Below are 9,950 nucleotides of genomic sequence, written 5' to 3'. Positions count from 1 at the left end.
CCCTTAAGCTTTTCCCCTTTCACCCTAAAGCTATGTCCTCTCGTACTTATCTCTCCTAATCTAGGTAGAAAGAGCCTACTCACATTAACTCTGTCTATACCCTTCATAATTTTGTAAACCTCTATCAAATCTCCCCTCATTCTTCTATGCTCCAAGGAATAAAGTCCTAACCTGTTCAATCTTTCCCTGTAACTCAACTCCTGAAGACCCAGCAACATTCTAGTATATCTCCTCTGCACTCTTTCAATCTCACTGATATCCTTCCTATAGTTAGGTGACCAGAACTGCACACAATACTCCAAATTTGTCCTCACCAGTGTCTTATACAACCTCACCATAACATTCCCAACTCCTATACTCAATACTTTAAGAATGCCAGGATGCCAAATGCCTTCTTTACAACCCTGTCTACCTGTGACACCACTTTCAGGGAATTATGTATCTGAACTCCCAGATCCCTTTGTTCCTCTGCACTCCTCAGTGCCCTACCGTTTACTGTGTATGTCCTCTTGATTTGTCCTTCCAAAATGCAACACCTCACACTTGTCTGCATTAAATTCCATCTGCCATTTTCTGGACCATTTTTCCAGTTGGTTCAGATCCCTCTGCAAACTTTGAAAGCCTTCCCTGCTGTCCACTACACCTCCAATCTTAGTATCATCAGCAAACTTGCTGATCCAATTTGCCAGATCATCTAGATCATTGATATAGACAACAAACAACAATGGCCCCAGCACAGATCCCTGAGGCACACCGCTAGTCACAGGCCTCCAGTCTGAGAAACAATAATCTACTACTACTGTCTTCTCCCACACAGGATTTCTAATCTATGGATACCTAGTGTCTGAACTAACCTCCCATGTGGGACCTTAAAAGTCCATGTAGACAACATCCACAGCCTTTCCTTCATCTACTTTCTTGGCAACTTACTCAAAAAAAACTCTACAAGGTCCATTAAATATGATGTCACGAACCAGCAACAAAAGAAACACACTGAGCATGATTCAGTGTTAAAAACTATTTTATTAATCACTACTTATGATAATACGTAAAATAAAAGTAAAAATGTTAGAATTCAAAAATGTTAAACCTTGAACGTTAACCCCAAAACTAAACTCTGTGTGTGTGTGTGTGTGTGTGTGACAAAGTCCAAAACTCCCAGTTCCGGAATGGTTCTTAAAGTTCAGTTCCGCAAGCCATAAGGTGAAACATGAGCAAGGGCTTCTTCAACAACCACCGTTGTCTGAAGATAAGACGTAGATGTAGAGAACATACGAAATCCAAATGTTCCACGATGGAACCCCAAACGACACTTCAGTGTTTACTCGGTAGTGACTTCCTCACCCCGAAAAGCATCCGAATCGTGGTCGTCCACACACAAATACCTGTTTCCTTCTACAGGTCAGCAACAAAGTGAACTCCACCAGATTACTTCCAACTTCCATACATGGATTTCAGTAGCAAACACAGTTATTGTTTCTCATCCATCAATAGAGAAAACAAGCAGGCTGGTGTCTCTCTCCCTTCTCTCTCTCCCCTTCTTCTGACTTCTTCAACAACGTCATTACATCCTTTATCTTCTATTGACGCAAGCACGCCCCACACACACTCTATCTTAAAGGGACTTTCACTGAGTCCATAACAATGATCTACCATGCACAAAGTCATGCTGACTATTCCTAATCAGCCCTTGGCTATCCAAATACTTGTACATCCAATCTCTCAGAACACTTTTCAATAATTTACCCACTGCTGATGACAGGCTCACTTGCCTGTAATTACCTGGTTTACTTTTAGATTTTTTAAAAACAGAACATGAACTACCCTCCAGTCCTCTGGCACCACACCCACAGCCAAGGACATTTTAAATACATCTGCCAGGGCCCCTGCAATTTCTACACTAGTCTCTCTCAATGTCAGAGGAACTATCTCATCAGGCCCAGGGGATTTATCTACCTTTATTTGCTGTAAGGCAGCAAGCACCTCCTCCTCTTTAATCTCTATGTCCCATGACATGACTGCTTGTTTCCCTTCCTTCCATATACACTACACCAGTTTCTTGAGTAAATACTGATGCAAAAAAACTGTTTAAGATCTCCCCCATCTCCTGAGGCTCCACACAGATGTCCACTGATCTTCTGGGGGACCAATTTTGTCCCTTACTATACTTTTACCCCTTCATATACTTGTAGAACCCCTTTGGTTTATCTTCACATTGTCTGCCAAAACAACCTCATGTCTTCTATTTGCCAAGTTCCTTCTTTAGTATTTTCTTACTTTTTCTATACTGTTCAAGTACCTCATTTGTTCCTAGTTGCCTATACCTACTATACACCTCTTTCTTAACCAGATCACAAATATCCCTTGAAAACCAAGGTTCCCTATGCTTGTTAACTTTGCCTTTAATCCTGGCAGGAACGTGCAAACTCTGCACTCTCAAAATTTTGCCTTTGAAGGCCTTCCACTTACTGAGCACATCCTTGCCAGAAAACAACTTATCCCAATCCACTCTTCCTTGATCCTTTCTCATTTCCACAAAATTGGCCTTTCTCCAATTTAGAACCTCAACCCAAGAACCAGACTTGTCCTTATCCATAATTAACTTGAAACTAATGACATTATGGTCACCAGACCCAAAATGCTCACCTACACATACTTCTGTCACCTGACCTGTCTGGTTCCCTAATAGGAGATCAAGTATTGCATTCTCTCTCATTGGTACCTATATATTGATTTAGAAAACTTTCCTGAACACATTTGACAAATTCCAAGCCATCCAACCCTTTCACAGTGTGGGAGTCCCAGTCAACGTGGAAAGTTAAAATCCCCTACTATTACAACTTCCAGTTTCTTACTGGAATCTGTTATCTCACTACAGATTTGTTCCTCCAATTCCCTCTGACTATTGGGCAGTCTATAATATAACCCTATTAGTGTGGCAACACCTTTCCTATTTCTCAGCTCCACCCATATGGAGTCAGTAGACAAGCCCTCTGGTCTGTCCTGTCTACACACAGCTGTGATATTTTCCCTGACCAGTAATGCCACTCCTCCCCTTTCATCTCTCCCCCTCTATCACATCTGAAACAACAGAACCCCGGAACATTAAGCTGCCAGTCCTGCCCTTCCTGCAGCCAAATCTCACTAATAGCAATAATGTCATAATCCCACATGTCAAGCCACACCCTAAACTCATCTGCCTTACCTACAATACTTCTTGCATTGAAATAGATGCACCTGAGAACATTTCTATCACGTACAAACCTTTGATTTCTGTCGATACCTGCAGTCCTCACATGACCTTTTTCCTCCTCCATCTCACTATCTGCTGTAACACTTGTTCCCCCTCCCCCTGAAAATCTAGTTTAAACCCCCCAGAGCAGCACTAGCAAACCTACCAGCAAGTATGTTAGTCCCCCTCCAGTTCAGGTGCAAACCATCCCATCAGAGCAGGTCCCACCTTCCCTGGAACAAAGCCCAATTGTCTAGAAACATGAAGCCCTCCCTCCTGCACCAATTCCTTAGCCACATATTTAGCTGCATGATCCTCCTATTTCTTGCCTCACTGGCTTGTAGCATGGGTAGCAATCCTGAGATTGCAACCTTGGAGGTCCCATCCTTCAACATTGCACCCAATTCTCTAAATTCTTTGCAGGACCTCCCCTAGCCACATCATTGGTCCCTACATGGACTACGACATCTGGCTGCTCACCCTCCCTCCTGAGAATATTGAGAACTCGATCTGAGATACCACAGACCCTAGCACCAGGGAGGCAACAGACCATCCAGGATTCTCAATCTCTCCCACAGAACCTCTTATCTGTCCCTCAACTATCAAATCCCCTGTCACTACTGCTCTCTTCCTTTCCCTCCTTCCTTTTTGAGCCAAGGGTCCCATCTCAATGCCAGAGACATAACCACTTCAACTTGTCCCTGGTAGGTCATCCCCACCAGCAGTATCCAAAACAGTATACTTACTGTTGATGGGAACAGCCACAGGGGTGCTCTGCTCTTTCAGTCTATACCCCTTCCCTTTCCTGACAATCACCCAGCTACCTGCCTCCTGACTTTTAGTGGTGACTACCTCCCTGAAACTCCTGTCTATTTCTGCCTCACAAATGATCCAGAGTTCATCTAGCTCCAGTTCCCTAACTCAGTTTGTCAGGAGCTGCAGCTGAATGCACCTTTTACAGGTGTAGTCATCAGGGATGAGTGTGTTGTCCCTGACTTCCCACATACTGCATACAGAGCACACAACCACCCTAGCTGCTACCATCACTACCTACTCCTAAGTTAATTAAATTAAAGAAACTTACTAGCCTTACCTCTCTGGGAGCAAGCTCTTCCTCAACCTCTGCTCACTGAAGCCACTTGAGCCAAAGCCTCAAAGCTCTACTCTTATCCTGGGCCACTCCCCTTCAGTTACTCCTCCTCATATTTGTCCCTGCCAATTACCTCAAGTACACACTCCCAATAATCAAGCACTCAACACTCTATTTAACCCTTCAGTTGCCCTCCACTTCTTATTAAGCTTTTGAAATACCCTCACAGGACCTGAAAGGGAACTGCTGCTCCAACAGCTGCCGGGCTCCTTCTGTAAAAGAAAAGCCCGCGAAGCACACAAGCTTTTGAAATACAGTCACCCGACCTGAAAGGGAACTGCTGCTCCAACGGCTGCTGGGCTCCTTCTGTAAAAGAAAAGCCCGTGACCTGCTGTGTGTTTTCAACATTTTCTGTTTTCATTTCAGATTTCCAGCATCTTCAGTTTTTTTGTAAACAATAGATACTACTATTGTAAGTGAAGGGTATAAAATCAAAGGACATTCCACATTTTGTTTCAACTCTCGAATGTCCCAAAATGCTTCACCAACAATAAAGTATGTTTTGAAGTTTTATAATTTCAGAAACATGGCTGCCAATTTGTACACAACAAGTTCTGCTGACAGTATTGTCATAATGACCAAATTACTTCAATTGATGAATGATGATTGGCTGGGGCGTTCGTGATAAATTCCCTACACTCCCTGGAGTTGTTATGATGAAATAGTTAAGAGCTATCTCAGAGAGCAGATGGGGTCTTTGCTTAAAGACTAATGGGTAAGCGCACTCATAAAGCTGACTGATTTTTAGCACACTGCTTTATCAAGCTGCTCATTGACACTCAATAGAATTACCCTTTGGCAACTCCATGGAATTATGTTGATGAGACCTGGATGTGAAGTTGGCTCAGGACTTCTGACCTGGCTTCAGACTAGCTGAACATTCATTCCATATATTTCCTTTGTAATGAAATGTGGAAAAGATTGAGCAACCAATATAGCCTACTGTTAAACCAGTTGTTGAATTGAAATAATTTGTTCATTTGAGTTGAAATAGTTGGGAAAAAATTTGTACTGTTACTTAATTTGCTAATTTGAGGTTAAGGACTTTTTAGAAAACTTTGAATTTGATCTGAGGTTTTAAATTAACCTGAATAAACTCTGAGCAGTACATCATTTCTTATTGAACATTTCTTACTGTAAGTATTACATTTTGGAAGATCCAACAATAGCACAATTTTTAATATTGTTTAATTATACTCTTGATGAGGCTTACACAGGATTTTGCTGTAACTGGCCACCTTTTAAAAATAGTAAAGTAAGGAATTTCAATCCCTGGACATGTATTGGAAAGCTTTGTATAAATTTTAAATTCAGCTCAATTTCTCAGGTGCGTAATTCTGGAAAGTGTAAAACCACCATTCATATTAATGGGGAAGCTCTCAATACTGCAGAACTTTCTATCACTTTGGAAGGACTCCTGTTTTAATTCCTGTCTCCATACCAACTGCTTCTTTACCCTGTATTACAGATTCAAATTACCATTCAGCCTCAGTGAATGACTTCACACATTCATCATTAATTTCCCGTGGCAAAATAGACCAGGTCACAGTCCATTCCTCACCCATCCCAACACTGTCAACAAAAAGTTATCTCCCTTTTCCATCACTACAATGTTACTCCCATTACTGAGTTGTTAAACTACGGGCACTTTTCAGGCTGCAACCCTATGTTCCTTTTCCTGGCAAAATATTAATAATTTACAATTATTTATGTGGACCTCAATCATAAGGCCAGGTTTAGATGCGAGGAACGGAGAAGAAGAGCTGCACCCATTCCTGCAATCATTAAACCACAATCTAAAATTGGAAAGGTGCTGTTAGACTGATCCTACAGTGGCTGCAGGAAATTTGGCTGGAGCTGGAGACAGTATCTTGTTCCTGGCCTTCACTTTCTCCATTCAAGCTTTCTACAGAGGTACAAGAAAAGGAGAGGGGCAGCTCTCTATTTATCAGTGCAATATTCCTGCAATATTCCAACAAGTTAATCAGCAAGGAAGGCAAATTTGCCTGAAGAGTTGCATCACTCCTTAAATAGGTTGGGAAAGATGCTGGGAATTATACAGGTCCTGAATGCAGGCGATCATTTCTGCAGAGGATCAGAGGTACAGCTTGCCCTTCAAATGCTAATAAGGTTCCAAAATTAAAATGGTCCCATTCTCACACTCTTAATGTCATGTGTGCTTGCCACCTATATGATTTCTGTTTGAGGTTAAAATCAGGGCTTAATATGTAATGTGATGGCCAGAATAAAGAAATAGAAGATAATGTTTGCAATAAAGGTCAGCTTCAAAAAGAATACTGCGGTTTTATTTCAGTACAGTGCAACATCCTATACGTAGAATTAAGTAGACTAATTTAAGAGATCAGGTTGACAGTTACATAATGAGAAGTGCATTAACTCACAGACAAAGCTATAATTTTTAAGGATTTCTTTGCAACATGTATATATTGGTCAAAGATCTAAGACTTGTTGATAAAAGAGAACACATATGTCCCAGTGGATTAAACCTTTAAACATTCCAAACCAGGATGGTCACCCTCAAGGTACTAACTAATGTTGAACATAGCACAGAATTGCTACAAAGTAAGCTAAAGCTACTCAGTGTACATTTCCAGATGCCTCATTTTATAGCCTATTAAAAGTGTCTTATTGCAACAAGCAGTGCATAAGAAATTATAATAGTACATTTGGGAAAAGGATCTCTTGGAAGAAAAACATGGAGATTTGATTACAAATAACACAGGGATATCTCAGTATAATCTATGCCATACCAGCAAAGAAAAATGTCTTATTGACAGACATATATAGGGTCTTAGCCATTTTTATCTCTGTGTTAATAATACAGGATACACAGAGTCCAAATCCATTGAGAATTGGGCTATAAACATTTTAAGAACATTTCTCTATTGGCACATGAAATGGAGAACTGTGATAGAGTTCCTGAAACAATACAGTTATTCTCCTATCTGTCACCTTTGCTTCAGAAGTGATTCAGTTAACTTGCCACTTTGATGATATTATTGTTTAAATGGAAAGAACATTTTAGCAGTTAAACCCTTTATCTTCTGTTTTGCTAATTAACTGACAATTAACAGAAGATTTTTCCACTCCATGTTACACAACACATTGAGCTTGTTAAGATGTTAATGTTGTTCCATAAGTTTATCTTGCTCAGAAGTTAGCACAAGCACAAAAATAACCAGATACAAATTGGTGATTGATAGCACACATTCAAACAGCAATTGGTCTCCTCTATTGTGCAGAGGATTGTCCAGTAGCTGAGAGCTCAAACATTAGGGGCGGGAGGGTGAATCCTTCAGAATTTCTCCTGTCTACAGAAAACATTCATCAGAAATTCCAACATTCTGTTCTTAATATAAAATCAGCCGAGTTCAATCCAAGATACCTTTTCTTTCTGTTCAGAGGAAGAAGGAGTATCTGAAAGGCAAAGTATATTTTTATTGATTAATTTTTCAAAATGGCAAGACCAGCATTCATTGCCCAATCCTAATGGCCCTTGTGGTGAAAGTACTCCTACAATAGTTGCAGTTAATTTAAGATTCAAATACTGTGAGGAAACTGCAATCTATTTCTATGACAGGCTTGAGTGTGACTTGGAGAGGAATTTAGTCTAACTGAATGGCCCCTGGTCCTGGTAATTAACTTACCTCAATAATACCATCAAACCTATTCTCTATCTTGAAGGAAGTGCACTATCATGGTGGGTGGAGAATACATCATCCCTTCCTCAGCAGCAGGACTTGAAGGCAAGGTATCCATCTGTAAGGAAGTATTACAACTTTGCTTTTGCATGTTCCCTTGTTTTCCATTGAGATGAGGCGATCAGGACCACCACCTCATTGCTTGTATCCTTACCCTTTTCAACAGTCTATCCCGTGCCAATGGAGCCATCGGTGTTCCTGCTGCCTCATGGCATCGTCCTTCGTGATGGCAGAAGTCATGAGTTTGAGATAATGACACAGCAGATTAGATGAATGACAGCAAGCATTTTGTAGATGGTATGCATGATAGCCACTTTGGCTAAGTGTTGGGGGGGGAATATATGTTTAGAGTGTTGGGAAAGCTGCCGGTTAAGTGGGTAGCCTTGTGCAGGAAAGTGTTAAGCTTCTTGAATATTGTTGGACCTGCATTCATCTGGGCAAGTGGAGAATATTCCACTGCACACTTGACTTGAGTTGCAGATGGCTGAAAGGTTTTGGGGCATCATCAGGTGAGTCACTCACTATAGCATATCCAGACTCTATCTCTTTCTGGTAGCTACAGATCAATGTTGCTCCAGTTAAAATTTTGGGCAATAGTGAGCTCCAGGATATTGAAGGTGTGAAACTTGACAATGGTAATGCTATTGGATATCAATGGTAAAATTCTGTCTTACTGAAGATCACCAGTCATGTCATTTCTGAGATGGGAATGTTACTTAACATTTATCAGCCCAAATTTGGATTTTGTTTCAGTCTTTCTGCATGCATACATTTAGTATTTTCTGAGGAGTTGTGAATGGAATTGAATATTGTGTAATTATCAATAAACATCCCCATTTCTGAGTTTATGATGAAAGGAAGTTAATGGTGAAGCAGCTGAAGAAGATTGGGCCTACCCCGAGGAACTCCCTCAGTGATGTCCTGCTGACTTAAGTCCAGAACCTCACCATCATTTTTTATAAGATAAGATATCTTTATTAGTCACATGTACATAGAAACACACAGCGAAATACATCTTTTGCGTAGAATGTTCTGGGGGCAGCCCACAAGTGTCGCCACACTTCCGGTGCCAACGTAGCATGTCCACAACTTCCTAACCCGTACACCTTTGGAATGTGGGAGGAAACCCATGCAGATACAGGAAGAACGTACAAACTCCTTACAGACCACGGCCAGAATTGAACCCGGGTTGCTGCCACTGTAATAGTATTTCACTAACCGCTACACTACCTTCCTGCTATATGAGGTACGATCCCAAACATTAGAGTGTTTTTTTTATAACTGCCCATTGATTCACTTTTATAATGCTCTTTGATGCCACACACAGCTAAATGCTGCCTTGATGTCAAGGGCTTTCATTCTTGCCTCTCCTCTGGAATTCATCTCTGTGGTTCAAAAGGTATGACAAGATCTGGAGCTGCATGGTTCTAGTAATTTTTAAAAATTATTTTAATTACTAAATCTCTGACATTAATTGAAATTTACTTATAGATAGAGAGACAGAGAGAGAGAAAATTCTATTTGCAATCTTTTCATTGCAGTGACCTTGTCACTAGAAGTCCAACTCCATCTGCAGAAGGGAGAGTTAGGAAATCCAGATGCAAAGATATAGGTGTACATTGAGGATGATTAGATGAACATATCTGGAAGAGGTTATGCACTTGCTCACATGCACCTGAGCTGTGTCAATGTAAAGTGTTGAAAATATTTCTTGCAGTACATTTTGGAGATAAGCAGTGAACTTTAAACTTCTGTCTGAATTTAAAATCAACAAACTCTGCAGCTGCTATAGCAGGATAGAAAGTAGATTTAAGGTGAGTTACCAATGCTCTTACTAAATAAACTG

The 9,950-nt window shown here is 40.7% G+C and overlaps 1 long non-coding RNA gene across 1 annotated transcript in view; it reads right to left on the bottom strand.

Annotated features, from left to right (window-relative positions):
• Positions 1 to 6,686: 6,686 nt before the first annotated feature.
• LOC127567546 (uncharacterized) overlaps positions 6,687 to 9,950 on the bottom strand; it is a 42,680-nt gene continuing 39,416 nt past the window's right edge. The window contains exon 4 of the long non-coding RNA XR_007955904.1: positions 6,687 to 7,820. This is a non-coding gene — a long non-coding RNA (uncharacterized LOC127567546). The remainder of the gene's footprint in view (positions 7,821 to 9,950) is intronic.

The sequence above is a fragment of the Pristis pectinata genome, chromosome 2 (assembly GCF_009764475.1).
Source record: "Pristis pectinata isolate sPriPec2 chromosome 2, sPriPec2.1.pri, whole genome shotgun sequence".
Classification (NCBI taxonomy): domain Eukaryota; kingdom Metazoa; phylum Chordata; class Chondrichthyes; order Rhinopristiformes; family Pristidae; genus Pristis; species Pristis pectinata.
Note: the sequence above shows the minus strand (reverse complement) of the source record. Positions and strands in the feature narration are given on the sequence as shown.